This window comes from Apus apus, chromosome Z (assembly GCF_020740795.1).
Source record: "Apus apus isolate bApuApu2 chromosome Z, bApuApu2.pri.cur, whole genome shotgun sequence".
NCBI lineage: Eukaryota > Metazoa > Chordata > Aves > Apodiformes > Apodidae > Apus > Apus apus.
In genome coordinates, this window is record NC_067312.1 from 72,243,714 (window position 1) to 72,261,114 (window position 17,401).

A 17,401-nucleotide genomic window follows, 5' to 3' on the forward strand; every position below is an offset into this window, starting at 1 on the left:
TACAAAAACAACTACTAGCAATGTAAATATTCTTTCAGTGTACCAAAATGTAAAGGCTAGCACATATTTATGCCAAAGATAACTGATACTTGCATAGTAATGAAACTGATTATATTGCATAAGTGATTTGGTGGATTGAGTTCTCTGGAAGGTTAATGAAGGTGACATGTAGAATCCTATCTTTGAGACATTGCTGATGATTGTGGGGCTGCTTAAATAGCATGCAAATTTCAAAATTAATGAAAACAAACAGAAACTAGGAGTAAATCAGAGAAGAATAAAAGAAGATTTTGTACATTTCTGTAGTTTTGTGGAGCTGGAGGTGACAACTGCTACTTGACACCATGAGCTGCAGCATGGCTATTTATAGAGCCCTCAGCACTCTCCTTTTCTCCCTCTGCTTACAAGAATGGCAAACAGAGAATCATAGAATCACAGAACGGTTTGGGTTGAAAAGGACCTTGAAAATAATCTAGTTCCAAACCCCCTGCCATGGGCAAGGACACTTTCCACTAGGCCAGGTTGCAGTTCACTTCCAATGAATTACTCCTTCCTCTACCAGCTGGCCATATAGTGGAACAATTGCATCACGGAATTGTCAGAGTTGGAAGGGACCTCTAGAGATCACCTAGCCTAACTCCTCCACTAAAGCAGGATCCCCTGGAGCCCATTACTCAGGACTGCATCCAGGTGAGTCATGAATATCTCCAGAGAGGGAGACTCCACAATCTCCCTAGGCAGCCTGTCCCAGTGCTCTGTCACCCTCACGGTAAAAGGAGTTTTTCTTCATATGTAAACAGAACTTCCTATGTTTCAGCTTGTGCCCATTGCCCCTAAAATGTTTATATTTTTTTTTGCATTGTTTATAAAAAATTGCCTCCTCACTGTGAATTTTTCATTAATTTTGTCCCAAAGATCACCCCAAAGAAATATAATTCAAAGCAAGTTTGTAGTCTTCTGTCTGTTATGATTTCTTCGCTTGCTCTCTTCTCTCTTTTGAAGATTTCTAATCACAAGGACACTTTACCAGTCTCTTCTCTAGCTCTTTCAGTCTCTTACTTTTTGGGACCCTTGAAATAGATTTCTACATTTGAATAAAGAAGAGAAAACAGGTTTGGGATATTTATACTTTTAGCATAGCTATTTACAAAATTAATATTAAATAAAGTCTCCAAATATGAGTTCTTGTAACCATAACATATTGTCTATATTATTAGGAAAAAAAATTATTTTGATATTGAAATACAAGCAAAAAAAACCCCCAAAACAGATGCACATTTTATTTATTGTATAAAGGAACAAATATGGATTAAAATAATCTATATGGTAAGACAGAATTCTGAAATATCTTATATCTGTGTTCGTAATTAGAGGGCAGAACAGATGGTAGCGTCTTAGTTTAAAGCAATAGGTCTATTAAAGTAACACATGTTGCCAAGTAATTGTTCCAAATCACAAAATTTCCATTCACCGTCTTTTCAGAAGAAACTGGCAGTCTAAAAGGGAGCTACTTAAAAAGTCAAAGCAAAACAAACAACAAAAAAAGAGGAAAGAAATCAGGCATTTTTACAAGTGGCAGCTAATAAAATCTGAAATCAGGAATGTTAAATATTTTTTCATAACATAAACACAAAATTAATATATCATGATTGTGTTAGATAATCATAAAATTCTTACAAGGCTTGGATATTGAGCAAATACAAAATACTTACTTTTTTACTTCAAATAGATATATTTATGCATGTGAGTAATGTTAGTAAATTGTAAGAATGCTTTTAGAGCAGACATTTGAGAAAACATAGCTTTTTATTTCCTTGGGAGTCATACTGAGACTCCAAAATCTTGCATGAAGCTTGTACATATTCAACACCTTTCCTTTGCACTGATTTCTGCACCTAAGCCTGCTGGATGGTTTCCTGTTTAAGGAACAATTCTCAGGAAAGTTTTGCCTTATGATTTGAAGACATCATCATAGTGGCTCAAGAGAGGAGTCTGAGAGGTGTTAATGGTAATCTGGCAGATGCAGAGGGTACACTTGATTTAATCAGTATTATCAGATTAGTATTTGCAGACTGAAGCCAGCTAACCACAGAGCAGTAAGCCATAGTCCAGCACATAATCACTGAGATGTAATATGTTAGTGAGTTTTCTTTTCTCTACTCTTCAAAAGCACCAAAGAAGTTTTAAGAGAAACTTTGAGAGGGTTTTCTGGAAAATGTAATCTTTCATTTATCTTTTTAACTATCTCTCTGACAGAGCCTAGGGTTTTTAAAATTTTTTATTATTTTTTTAATTTATAATTTAAAAACCCTATATATGTTAATTGAGTTTAAAAAACCACTGTCTTTAATTCAAATTAATAAAAGCTAGTTATGTCATTACTTTCAAAATATGTTTATTGGTTTTGATAGCACAATTCAGAACATGATTGTGGTGTCTTATTTTTATATATTCTCATCTACAATGAGCTCTGAAGATTATGGTTTCATAGATTATCATGAATGTTATCCAGAAAAGTGGGTGGTAAAAAATAGTTTTGCCCAAAAGAAAGTTTGCTTAGTCAGGAACAAGGAATACATTAGATACTGGTGTTAATTTACTACAGTTCATGATTCCTGTTATTCAGCTGGACCTCAGATCCTAGAATGAAATCTGCTTGTCATTTTTAATCCAGCTGGGCAGACAGCCTTTTCTTACTTGATGGCATATTTTTGTGTCCTAGGACACCTGCTTTATTAATGTGCAGAAGGGGAATGAATAAGACAAATGAGAGAGAAAAGAATGTTTATGGTTAAATTCTGGATTGCAACATATGATAGATGGGCTCTTTTCCAGGATCTGACAGACTTCCAGCTAGGCTAAAAATGATAAAACAATTGTATCTCTAGTACTTAAAAATGTTTGCCTCTCATTCTCCAAATTCAACTTATGACATCTTTAATTCTGAATATTGACAGTTTTTTTTTTTCCTAGTGTTTGTATATGATGTATCTTTTTTCATATAAGAACATCTATAAAATGGTATCCCATTGCTTTCTTACAAAAACCCTAAAATAGTTGTGAGAAAATCAGTCAGCAGAATTGTAGAAACAATTATAACACATCTTTAAGAGAACAGAAATAACATCTCCATAAAGGCTTGAAATGACAGAAACAGAGAGATTCTTGCTGATACATTTAAAAATAGCAAATTAGATCTTTTAATGGCTTATAATATGCTTTTTTTCTTTCATAGTCTTCTAGTCCGACATTTGGCAGAGAGATAAAAACACTAATTACATGTAGGTGTGCACTTGAAAAGCTAGTTTTCCCACAGAGTTTATACTTGAGATTTTAATTATTTTTCAAAGACCTAAGAAAATCCACTGTACTAAAATCAGGGTGATGTTTAAGCTGCACACTGCTGCAAGAAATTTATTTGTGATCTTGGACCAGATCCTAAAAAAAGAAGCTAAATTCCTAATACAAGATTTAGCAGAAATGTGGATTCTGAACTCTAAAATTGCTATTGAAAACCTATTGATTGCAGTTCACTTAATGCTGGAAACAAACAACTCACAAGGTATCTTGAAGTATGGCCTAGACTTTTTGGATACCTAGAACTAACTCAGTGAAGACTAGGTATCAACAAAATAATCCCTGTGCCTTGAGTAATTAAACACAAAAGATCCTTTGCAGTCAAGCCTCTGGCCAAAGAAGTAAACCTGATTAAATCAAATACATTTAAGTACCCTAAAGTGGACAATATATCCACTCTAAAGAACAGGCCAATCAAATAAAATACACAACTGAAATTAAATATCTTAGCTAGGGCAAATTTTAATATTTTAGAGGGGTTTTTTTTGGGTGTAGAAAATCAATACATACTAGTTACTACTTTCCTGCTTTGCACCAAAGTAGTCACAATGAGCCACCCATGTTCCTTATGACACCTGAAACTGCTGAGTGTTTAGCATGAAGTCTGAATTAACGAGAAAGATGAGTGAGATATTAAAACTACTTACTATGCAAGTTTATTTCTTGGGTAAGATCTGACTTATTCAAAGGGGACAAGTAGAATACATGTTTAAGTTGTCTACAATTATATTCTTCTCTTGCCAATATATGACTGAAGTCCAGAGGTGCTCTAATGTCTCTTGAATATCATGGGCTAAAGGATATTTAGTATTTCTCCAGTCCTCTGTGGCCAAGTTTTCCCAAGTAGTATGCATCAACCCTTCCTACTGTGCAATGCAGATACATACAGATACTTGTATATTCCCATAGTAAGAACGGCTTCTGAGGTCTTGTAGAAATTTTCAAATAATTCAATACACAAAACACTATAAGGGACAGAATTTGGATTCTGAGCTGTTCTTAGTCTCTTTCTCTGTAATTTCATATTGCTCCAAATCAAATAGTTGCCTGTTTCCATAATTAAAAAATAGATATTCTACAATAAAAATGTGCATTTAGACTGAAAGTTCTGTTCTCTTTTCTACTCCTCTCCCTGCAGGAAAGAATTTCATTTGGAACAGATGGGGTGTTGAGTGTTTTCACACCTGAGATTCCCTGTCACTAGCATAAATGTACAGGGAGTTGTGCACATCATTTACTATGCACCTCATTTCCCTAAGCTGTGCTCAGCTGGACCCTGTATTTGCTGCCCTTCACTTTCACGGACAATAAAATCTTCTTGAACATATGCTGGGGAGAAACAAATTAATCTGTAGAAAAAAACAAAACTCTTGCTCTACCAACACAGATAATAAATCTTAAGCATTTCTAAATCAAGTAACACCTTCCTTGAAAACTGTCTTGCTTAACCGTACCCTAGGAATACTTAGGAAAATAAATTTTTATAATGAACAGTGTTACTGCTTATATTTAAACAAATACTTGGCCAAATCTCTCCTTCAATATCTCTTCTGTCACTAAGGTCGTATGCCATTAAATCCCTCAGAGGTAACAGGCATCGCTGCACACTCTCACCTATAAGCTAGAAGCCTGAAATTGCCATGTTGACCGTATAGCCTAAAGTGAGCTGATTTGTTTTTTGCATTCCCTCTGAGTAGCTGCTGTCCTTTATATTGATTACCAAGAAAAGGCTTTTCCTGCCTGACATAACAAAATCATGTAAGATTATTTCATTCCTTCTGGAGTTCATGCTCAGTGGTAAGTGAACTTCCTTCAAAAGACCAACAGGTTAAATAGTGACAAGAGTAAGATTAATCATTGCCCTGCTGTTCTACATCTATCACTGTGACTAGAGATTTCTAAAACTTTTTCAGTACAGTTCTTTTTCAGTAAAACCTTTAATTTCATTTTATTTTTATTTCTTTTTACAAGTTCCATTTAATAAATGTTGCTAGTATTAGGACTTTAGACAGAGTTTCACACACATTCTTGCCCTCCCTAGCTGTCAAAACCCCCCCCAATTTATTTTGGTCAAACCAAGTGTGTAAGCATTAGTACATTAGCTTCAAATTCACATCAAACTTGTTCTGTCTCCTGCAGATCTTTTTGCACTAGCTCCCACTTAATTATGTTGTTTTTTAAAAAAAATTAATAGCAAAGCTCCCATTCACTTCAGTACAATTATAGTTTACACATTAAGGTTAATGGGACTACTAAATTATGTAGGTATTTCCTCACACTTAAGATTTTGGAGGATTTTTATTTGAAACCAAAGCCATAACCTTCAGTTTGCAACCCGTGAAGTACCTTTGACAAATTGCTTTTGAAAAAGAAGATGAAAAGCACTTAGAACTCTGAAAATGTCTGCATGAGTAAAACCCATTATATTTATTTATACTCACAGGTGTATTTGCTTTTACTCTGAATGGGTTTTTGCAGTGTGTTGCCACAAGTTCCTGGCAAGAATTAGAAACTTCTTTTCTGAAAGCCAGGTTAATCAGATGTCAGAACCAGTTGAAAGCACTATATCTGTCTTAAAGGAGACTCCTTAAGGAAAAGAATTATAAAATTATTTGGGTTGGAAGGGACAAGTAAAGATCATCTAGTTCCAAGCCCCCTGCCATGGGCAGGGACACCTACCACTGGACCAGGCTGATCAAAGCCCTGTTCAGCCTAGCCTTGAACACTTCCAGGAATGGGGCAGTCATATCTTCCCTGGGCAACTTGTTTCAGTGTCTCACCACCCTCACAGTGAAGAATTTCTTCCTGGTGTCTAACCTAAATACTACCCTTGTAAAAAATCTCTCCCCAGCTTTCCTGTAGCCCCTTCAGGTATTGGAAAGTGCTCTATGAGGTCTCCGCAGAACCTTATCTAGTCCAGGCTGAACAACCTCAACTTTCTCAGCCTGTCTCCATAGCAGAGATGCTCCAGCCCTCAGAATATCTTTGTTGTCCTCCTCTGGACTCATTCAAGGAGCTCCATGCCCTTTCTGTGTTGGAAGTTCCAGAACTGGACACAGAACTGCATGTGGACTCTCACTAGTGCAGAGTAGAGGGGGAGAATCCCCTTCTTTGACCTGCTGCCCATACTGCTTTTGGTGCAGTCCAGGACACAGTTGGCTTTCTGGACTGCCAGTGTACATTGCTGGATCATGTTGAGCTTCTCATCAACCAACACCCCCCAAGTACTTGTTGTCAGGGCTGCTCTTAGTCCATTCTCTACTCAATCTGTAATTGTTTTGGGGATTGCCCCAACCCATGTGCAGGACCTTGCACTTGGCCTTGTTGAACTTCATGCAATTTGTACAAATCCACCTCTCACACCTGTCAAGGTCCCTCTGGATGGCATCCAGCATGTCAACTTCACCACACAGCTTAGTGTAGCCAGAAAACTTGCTAAGGGTACATTTAACGCCACTCTCTATGTCTCTAACAAAGATGTTCAGCAACACCAATCCCAGTATTGACCCTTGGGGAACGCCATCTGTCACTGATCTCTATTTGGACATCAAGATGTTGACCACAACTCTTTGAGTGTGACCATCCAGCCAGTTCCTTCTCCACTGAGTGGTCCATCCATCAAATCCATATTTTTCCAGTTTAGAGACCAGGTTGTTATGTGGCACAGTGTCAAAAACTTTGCACAATTCCAGGTAGATGACATCAGTTGTTCTCCCCTCGTCCACTGATGCAGTGACACCATAGTAAAAATCCACCAAATTTGTCAGGCACTATTTGCCCTTGTTGAAGCCATGTTTGTTGCCACCACCCACCTCCACATTTTCCATGTTCCTTAGCAGAGGCTTCAGGAGGATCTTCATGATCTTGACATGACTGAGGTAAGACTGAGAATTCTCCACGTCTCTTTTTTTTCCCTTTTTGAAAATGGGGGTTATGTTTCCCCTTTTCCACTCTGTGGGAACTTCACTAGACTGCCACGACTTGTGAAATATGAAGGAAAGTAGCTTTGCAACTTCATCCACCAGTTCCCTCAGGAACTCTGGATGGACTTCATCAGGTCCCATGAACTTGTTCATCTTCAGGTTCCTTGGACAGATTCAAACCTTCTTTTCTTCTAAAGTGGGGGGATTTGCCTTCTCTCAGTCCCTACCTTTGTCTTCTGCAACTTGGATGGTGTGGCCAGAACTCTTGTTGGTGAAGACTGAGGCAAAAAAGCCATTGTGTACCTTGACCTTCTCAGAGAGTTCTCGAGAGGCTGGAGAGATGCCCATACATTTTGGGCACCATGATACAAAAAGGACATCAAGCCATTAGAGAGTGTCCAAAGGAGAACCACAAGGATGTTGAAGGGTCCTGATGGGAAGTCTTGTGAGGAGAAGCTGAGGTCACTTGGATTATTCAGCTTGCAGAAGAGAAAGCTGAGGGGTGACCTCATTGAAGTCTACTGCTTCCTCAAAAGAGGAAGAGATGGGGCAGCTCCTGATCTCTTCAATCCTGTGACCAATGACAGGACTCAGGGAAATGGCAGGAAGCTGAATCAGGGGAGGTTTAGGTTGGATATCAGGAAAGGTTTTTCACCCAGAGGGTGGCTGAGCACTGGAACAAACTCCCCAGGGAAGTGATCACAGCACCAAGCCTGCCTGAGCTCAAGAAGCTTTTGGATGATGCTCTCAGACACATGGTGTGACTCTTGGGGTGCCCTACACAGGAACAGGAGTTGGACTTGATGATCTTGATGGGTCTCTTCCAACTCAAAATATTCTATGATTCTATTATTCTGTATCCTGCATGAGTAGGCCTTCTGTTTCCTTATGGAGAGGGTTCAGACTTTCCCCCATCTTCCTTTTATCACTGACATACCCACAGAATCTCTTCTTGTAACCCTTGGTGTTCCCGGCCAGATTTAATTCTATCAGGTCTTTAGCTTTCCCAGCCTGATCCCTGGCTGCTCAGACATTTCCTCTCTGCTCCTCCCAATGAAACCGAGCATTAACCAAACTCTTGATTTCAAATAGTTAACGGTTTGTAAGGTGTAAATCTTTCATCTGGGCCTACTGCTAGTCAGTTGTAAAAGCCTTTTGTGTGAGCTTATCTGTAGTTTTAGGGAAGAAATGCAAGGATCCTTGGAGAAGAAAGAAGCCATTCAACTGTGACTAGGCATGCCTACAGTCAGCATTCTACTGCACAGTCAGCAGAGATAAACAGGAGAAGAGACAGAACTTGGCCAAAGGTTTCTGCAAGGAAGACTCAAGGATGAAGTAAATGACCCCCGAGAGACCCTAATGGACTTAACACACATGAGATAATGAGTGGACACTTATGTAAATGGTTTCTTGGGAAACTAATGCATATGTAAACTGTTTCTTAGAAATATTACACATAATTAGGTATTAGCTGTCTATATATATATCTAACCTTACCCTGTAAGATGTGCACATTTTTGGAGAAGCTATCCCCTGTGTGTCCAGTGCTGTGAATAAAGAATATCAATTCAACAGTACTTATACTGTTGAGTGAACTTTCTTTGTTTCACCAGGCTACCTGTCCCTGCTTCCAGCCTCAGGAGACTTTCTTTTTTTTCATCTAAGTGTGTCCAGGAGCTTCTTGCTCATCCATGAAGACCTCTTGGCATTTTAGTCTGCCTTCCTCTTTGTTGGGACACATGGTCCTGGGCTTGGAGGAGGTGATCCTTGAATATTTACCAGCCTTCTTGGGCTCCTGTTGCCTCCAGGGCTTTATCCCATGGTAGCCTGCCAAGCAGATCCTTGAATGGGTCAGTGTCTGCTCTCCTGAAGTCCAGGGTAGTGAGATTGTTGCTCACCCTCCTTCTTGCCCTAAGGATCCTGAATTCCATCATTCCGTCATTCCATCATTTTGTGGTCACTGCATCTAAGGTTGCTCTTATGTTTCATGTTCCCCACCAGCCCATCCTTTTTGGTGAGAACAAGGGCCAGCATAACACCTTTTCTTGTTGGTTCCTCTACCACTTGGAAATTGTTATCAATGCACCCCGGAAACTTCTTGGCTTTCTGGTGCCTTGTTTGATATCCAACAGATGTTGAAGTGGTTGAAATCTCCCATGAGGACCATGTCTTGTGACCATGAAGCTGTTCCTGTCTGTCTATAGAGGGCCTCATCTGCTTGGTCTTCCTGGTCAGGTGGCCTGTAGCAGACCCCCACTATTTTGTCACCTGCCCCTGTCTTTGCTTTAACCCTGACCCATAAGCTCTCTGTCAGCTCCTCCTGCATCCTTTTCCATGGAGCTCCATGGACTCCAGCTGGTCATTGATGTAAAGGGTGACACACCCTGTTCTTCTCTCATGCCTGTCCTTCCTGAAGAGTTTGTACCCAACCATTCCTATGTTCTAGTCATCAGAGTCATCCCACCACATCTCACTGAAGCAAATAATATCATAGCCCTGTTGACAGTGTTGGCAGCATCTACATCTGTTGGAGAAAAGTATTTTATAGGAACATAAAAAAATAGATTAATGAAAAAATATTCTGAGTAAGACTGTTCTCCATATCAGCCAGACTCCAGGCAACAGGGAAGGTATCACCTGTGCAAGCAAATGACTTGATATACATGATTTTCATAATCAATGACACTAATTTAATTTACAATAAAGTACTTTTAAAGATTGCCATTGTTATGGAGTTAGCTGAGAGGAAGCTGTTAAGGCTTAAGCTCAGGGCTGTACAGCAGTAAAACGGCTGTACTGAACTATTATTCTCTGTTTTTACCAGACAGCTCTTGAAGTAATATAGAAACATTATGAGGACAAGTCATACACTTCACAGTACAATCTTGTACAGTCAGCTACAGGTTCAGCACTATCATTCATTTTCCTCAGTCTTAGCAGCATAGCCATTATTATTGAATTATCAGATACTTGTTTTTTGTTTATTTTTCCTTACAGCTTTTTTGATATTTTTATCAAACATCTGAACCCTACCAAACAAGTACTTTCAAGCCTAAGATCTTCAAGTGGCATTTCTGTCACAGTACAAAGCTGTTTGCCCCCCAAATACACAACACAAGTAGTTTCACTCAAGTCTTTGATGCTCAAGCACCGGTGAATTGTTGTGTTTCCCAAGAGTTGCATCTAACGGTAAGTGGAGTAAGTGCTGAGTACACTCATATGAGGGTTTTTCCATCTCTTTATTTTGCCATGTTAATAAGCTGTCGTAGCTCCCTTTCCTCCTCTTTCTTCCCTAGGGATGGCAGAACAGCAGCAGTATGAGGCGTAGCAGAAGGCATGGCTGAAGTAGATGTGAAAGCACTGATTAAAAAGCAATCCTATTGTGTGCACATCCTGGAAAAACATGACATTAATTAATTAGACTATCTACTCAATGAGAGATAAGTAATCAAATCACAATTATCTTCTCATTCCATGTGTGGACATTGTCGTGCTATAATACAGATAAGTAACAATAATAATTAATAACAGTAAAATTTTGTTCTAATTCTGCTTTCATAAACATTACTTGCATTTCCATTAATAACTTAATTGAAAATTGGTGAGATTAAAAAAAAACAACAACAAACTTGATAAAATCCCATCTAGTACAAACCATGTAATTGACACTTTATGATTTGTTGGTGTTTTCAGAGAAGATAAGGAAGCTTTCCAAGCAGAGGTATTCTGCAGAAATGCACTCACTCATTGAAGTTATGTGTCCCTCATATTTGTTCCTTACAAAAGTCCTAGTCCACCAGACTTGCTTCATAAAACAAAGGAAAGGTGGTAGCTATTTTAAGTAACACCAATATATATTGCAAATTTTCAGTTTCAGATTAATTTCTCTTCTTCCTCTTTTAGACTGACAGCAGTGGACAAGTGTTTTTACAACTCAGCTCTTTTGACTCTACTATCCTCGAGGCTTTCTCTGCTAGATGAAAGTGATGATCAAAACAGTCTTTTCTAATTTATTAGAATTTATTATTGTGTATTCAATCACAGCCATGCTGAGGAATGCACATTAATGTCCTGAGAAATACAGACAACATTTTGTCCAGTGTACATGCTGATTAATACAGATATACCTTTTCACCATTAACTGTTATCTACCAGTCTGTTACTCCCAGACTTTCTGCAAAGATGGTCTATAATTTCTGTGCCAACATCACAAAAACTTCTGTTCCTTGGCGGTGAATTACCTGACAAAATCCAATCAACAAGTGGTACCATTTTCTGGCCAGTCTGCCAACATGTCATAGCTCAGATGTATGTTTACCTCTGAAAGCTTAGAAGTAAAAGGTTCTCCCTATCTCTAGCATCCCTTAAATATTATTCCCTGTCCAAAGCTAAGAATGCCAAACTGCCATTACTAGGTTATAAATTTGCCAGTGATGTGTCTGAAGGTCAGGTGAACAGAAGTCTATAGCAACATATGCAGATGATGCAGTATGTGATTTTGATAACAAAAAGAAACACTTGCTCAAGTCAGAGGGATGTGCAAGTGTCTTCATGTAGTATTTGTTAAGAAATATTTTTGTTCTGAAATATGCCATTAGCAACTGGGTGATCATTATTTGCCCGCTATCTGGAGGCAGAAACTAGATATGGATTCTATGGATGGAACACTCCTTGGGCAAGGAATTGGTTTGATAGTCGCACTCAAAGTGTAGCGGTCGAGGACTCAGTGTCCAGTTGGAGACCAGTTGTCACGATCCGGTATTCGGATACGTGGCACTTTTTTATTAAAGGTGATCCCGAATGGTGAAATTAAGACGCAAACGAGGTCAGATGTCACACGCACAACAAACTTTTATTAGAGTAACACAGCAAAGTCCCTAGAGCGGATAGGACAGGGAGGAAAACAGAGACAGAAAAGAAAGGAGAAAGCAGAAATACAGAGGACAGCAAGCAGGAGCATAGTTACTACCACGGTCCAGCGATGTCGTCGGTAGGGAAGTGGTTCCTGGTGGGGAAGTGCTTCAAATGCACCCATAGTGTCACAGATTTTTATACAGTTCCTGCCCACTGCACCCCCACTTTTCTCCCTGAATAAGGGAGAAAATCCTGCTATCTTCTCTGTGCTCCTCCGAGATAGCAGGGGGGTAGGTACGGCTCCAGGGCTATGTCCTGCAGATAGTCTTTGTTTGGCTAAATGTTAAGACCAGCCATTTCAAAGAGGAGGTTGAGACAACTGGCACCACAGGATTAGTTTATTGCAGTGGAGTTTCAGTCCTAGGAAGTGGCTTAAGACCAGCACTCTTTGTCTTGTCCTGCTAAGTTGGTGGTTTTCATGAGATATCATATCAAGGCCTGGTTATCACTGTCCCAGCACCAGCTGTAGATCTCCTTTTTTTCTCCAAGCTCAGCATGTCCCACATTAAACTCCCCAGTTCTCAGGTACACATTGCAGGAGGGGAAGCAAAACAGTTGAGTGGGTTGCTGAGACATCTCTTTAGTCCATCAACAAATGTTGTTCAACTCTCAGATGCCACAAGACAGACAACAGATATCCTGAGTGCCAAAGTCCATCACTTATCTCTTGGATTGTTCGAGACAAGCACTGTACATTCTGAATGCCACACCAGTGATGAGTAGTGTTCCTCTGGCATGGATACAGGAACCAATGTTATTAAACATCTTTGTTGGAGACATGGATGGCAGGATTGAGTGCACCCTCAGCAAGTTTGCTGACAACAAGAAACTGTGGTGTGGTTGACATTCTAGAGGGAAGTGATGCCATCCAGAGGGACCTTGCTAGGCTTGAGAGGTGGGTTTGTGCAAACTGCATGAAGTTCATGAAGGCCAAGTGTAAGGTCCTGCACATGGGTCAGGGTTATCCCAAAAACAATTACAAATTGAGTGGAGAATGGATTGAGACCAGCCCTGTTGAGAAGGGCTTCGGAGGTATTGCTTGACAAGTAGCTCAACATGATCCAGCAATGTACTCTGGTAGCCCAGAAAGCCAACCATGTCCTGGACTGCATCAAAAGCAGTATGGGCAGCAGGTCAAAGAAGGGGATTCTTGCCCTCTACTCTGCACTGGTGAGGCTCCATCTGCAGTTCTGTGTCCAATTCTGGAGCCTCCCCCACAGGAAAGACATGAGTTCCTGGAGTGAGTCCAGGGGAGGACAACAAAGATGATCTGAGGCTTGGAGCAACTCTGCTATGGAGACAGGCTGAGAGAGTTGGGGTTGTTCACCAGGGAGAAGGACAGCCCTTCCAGTAGTGGCTTCCCTCTGGGAGAGGGGAAATTTAGCTCAGACATTAGGAAGAAATTCCTTACTGTGAGGGTGGTGAGACACTGGAACGGGTTGCTCACAGAAGCTGTAGAGATTCTATCACTGGAGGTGTTCAAGACCAGGTTGGATGGGGCTTTTATCAACCTGGTCTAGTGGAAGATGTCCCTATCCATGCAGGGGAGGTGGAACTAGATGATCTTTAAGGTCCCTTCCAAACCAAATCACTCTATGATTCTCTAACAGTGAAATTTTATCAAAGGGCATCCAGAGGTAGATTAATGTGGGTTTTTTTTTGTTACTAGACTTGTGAATCAACATATGAAAAAGCAGAAAATATTTAGGAGTGGGAAAAATTTAATAATTTTATATGTATAATAACTAGTGTTTGTCTTCTGTACATCTGAAGAGTGATTAATGTGTTGTAAGGCCATGTTCTTTATCTTGCAGGCTTTAGAGTCCTGAACTACACTGATACGATTTAAGGTATGAAGTATTCCCTTGGTCAGAAAAAAACCCTGTATATTGTCTCCTATTCTGCAGTAAGAGGCCTGATTTGACATTTAGGAGCTTCCAACATTTTAGAGCATCTGGAGATACCTGCAGGTTTTTGCATGAGGTTGCAAAGATGAGTGTGAGAAGTAGCAACGTGAAGTTTGGGAAAGAGTTCCTACTGCCTAGGCAATTAGCCACTCATAAGAGGCTTCTTACAGCTCAGGGCAACCTCAGAACACCACAGCTGTTGTAGGGTTAAGCCTTCAAAAATTGTCATTTTTATTCTAAACACTGCAGAGAGGAAAACCAGGAGACATAAAAATTAAAATAGTGTTCTGTACCAAAAGACAAATACTGAATTATGTGCCAAAAAAACTGCTTTCCTTGTTTTTTTTCTTTTTTCTTTCAAGTATTTCAGGATTGCACCAACTAATTAAGTCTCTTTCCTTTAGGCTTGATTGATATTTGACAACTTTAGATTCTCTTTTTCAAGATGTGGTAGCTCACCAGCTAGGACTTTTGTAAATATCACAGCTCTAGATTCTGCATTCATCCAAAAGCTCTTTATTATTTCTCTTAAATATAACAAAGAATAAGAAAAAGAAGGAAAAAATCTGAGCCCTTTTAGGACTACTGTCTTACTTGATCAAGCTCAAATTATTTGAAACCAAAGGAATTAATTTTTATGTTACATCACCTAGATATGGTCAAATAAAAGCTTCTACAATTTTATTTTTTTATTATTTTTTTAGGGGAACACAATTGTACAATAAATTCCAAAAGTATCTGAATGACTTCTATCTTTGTAGTCAAACTGTTCCTATGTAATTTTTTTCCCAAGCATATCAGATAAATTATGACTTGCATGTTTTGAAGAGCTATAGGTTCAGAACATTAAATCATCCAAAGCTTAGCACTTCAGCAAAACTAGTATCTATAGGAATCTCAGAGGTTTGTATGATCTAATACTAGATTTCAACTGATGATATCAACAGAAACAGTTTTTTTTTTCCAAAAATGCTGCTCTACACTTAAAGATTTACCAACTAAAGGAGTAACATACAATTAAAAAGAAGAATTTTTAAAATTACATTGTGGCTTCTAAAAATGGTCAGATATCTCCTTTAATAAAGCATATTTTTTTCTAAGTAGAAATACTGTCATTTTGGTTAGTGATGTCTCTTTCTTGAGACTTTTTTTTTTTTTTTTTTTTTGTTATAAAATGAGCCTCTCTGTGAAATCTTTCAAATTACAACTGTTATTCTTTCAAATACAGAAGCTTCTTTTATCAAAGACATCTAAGATTTCCTTTGTCAGAAAATAGTATCTGGACCTCATGTGTTTGGAGAACATGTATTTTCACACTGGAAAAAAATAAAACCTAATGATTTTTACCTGTACAGATCCTATGAAGGCTGGGCATTAATCTGCACCCACAAAAGCTGCAGAATGTACATGATAGATGCATAAATACTATGTAATTTCAATTTTTTGAAAGTAATTCCATAGGTTTGGTCATAAAAGTAAGAAAGATAGATATTTTAGTTTACATGTGTATTTTTTATTATTTTTTTTTCTGTTCTTCAATTCGTTCTTCATTTTTCTAGGGGAAGCACTTTTGTTTAGACTGCCTTTTCTGGTTCCCTGTTTAACTTCAACTTAACTTTGCATTTCTAAAACGATCTTCACTCTGATATGTAAAAATCTAGGTCATCACAGTAACTGCAGGAGTCTATGCAAATTCCTGTCACTCTTTCTTGAGACGAACTGGGAGTCCTGATCCAGGCAAGCTCAGATGAGGCTTTAATTGAGAAGCCAGGAAGTGGCTTAGTAATAACAGCTGTTCTTACTCATACTGTGGTACAACCTGAGCATTTGGTATACTTCTTCTGGAGTATAGAAGTCATCTTACAAATCCTTCAGTTTACTTTTGTAGACCAGACTTGCATCCTACTCCACGTAGACAAGTATATAAGTGCCGGCACATGTCTTTTAGCCTTTATGGTCACCCTCAAGTTATAGCAAGCCAAACTTGTCTTTTATTATGTATAAATCCTTAGTTCTTTCTAATCTAACTGTGCCAAAGATCTAACAACTGAGGTGAGGACATCTAAAAGGGCTGTGTCAGTTCAATCCCAGTTCTTTTCCAACCACAGTGAACTCACTGACAGGCAAAGTTGCTCAAAACCACTACATAAAGTAATGACAACAAAAGCAAATTATTAATCATGTCAAAGTGTTTGCTGTATCCTGTAAAAGAACTGAATTGGTTGTAGGAACATAAAAAAAAAATAATTCTGAATTACCTTCAGATGCCAACTACGCCAGCATGTAGTTTCTATGTAGAAACTATTCGATTCCCACCAGTGCAACTGCTGGTTACGCCACTTCTTCATTCTTTCAGTGCTAGGTGTCTGAGCTTATTGAATACAAACATCATCTTCTCAAGTGGGAAAAGACATTATCCACAAGATTTGTTGTTTCCTCTCAAATTCATTCTCCTGTTTCTGCCTGCTTTGACAGAGCCCGTTAACCATGTCACACTACACACTGCTGTTAGCTTGCATATCAAGAGACAGATAAACAGTGAAACCCTGCAGCTTAGTCAAACCTTGCTATTCATACCTGAGGATCAACATTTCACTACCTGAGAGCAAAGGTCTTTTTGTGTGGTAGGATACACAGCAACTAAATTATAAGTTAGATTTTTAATTTGTGTTCAGTACTTACAGGTTTAATGAAGTGTTGTAATTTAAAACAAGGTCTAATAAAAAACAACTAGTTGAAACACAAAAATAAATATTTCAAAACAATGCCAGAAGAGCCATTTGAAGTGCATAAAAGCTGATTGTACCTCTTTCTAAAATTACTCTATTTTAATACATATTTTCTTACAAAAGTAGCATCATGAATTTGCTGGAGTAGACATGTTGTACATAGTTTAATTCGGAATTTATTTCTGTAAATACCACTAAAAATCTGGTAGTTTTATCTCTTCTTGAATTTGTCTTGAATATAATATAAACCCATTCTTAGCCTCCAACAATGAACAAAAATTGTTCATTTTTGTAGACTGCTCAATCACACAGTATCTGAGTGTGTGTTGGATGGCAGATAACAGGTAATATTTAACAATGTTTGTGTTTTTTACAGAAGGCAGAGCTGACTGTTGTAGTATCTTATGATATAATGGAAATCACAAACAAATAGCACTGCAGAAACATCGCAGTTGTATTACTTCAGTGTGTTATGATAAGTATATTTCCCTTTCTATTAGCAGCAGCATAAGAAGATAAACCCCTGCAACCCAAAAGTTGGCTGAGTGAAGCCTTTCTGGAGAATTACACT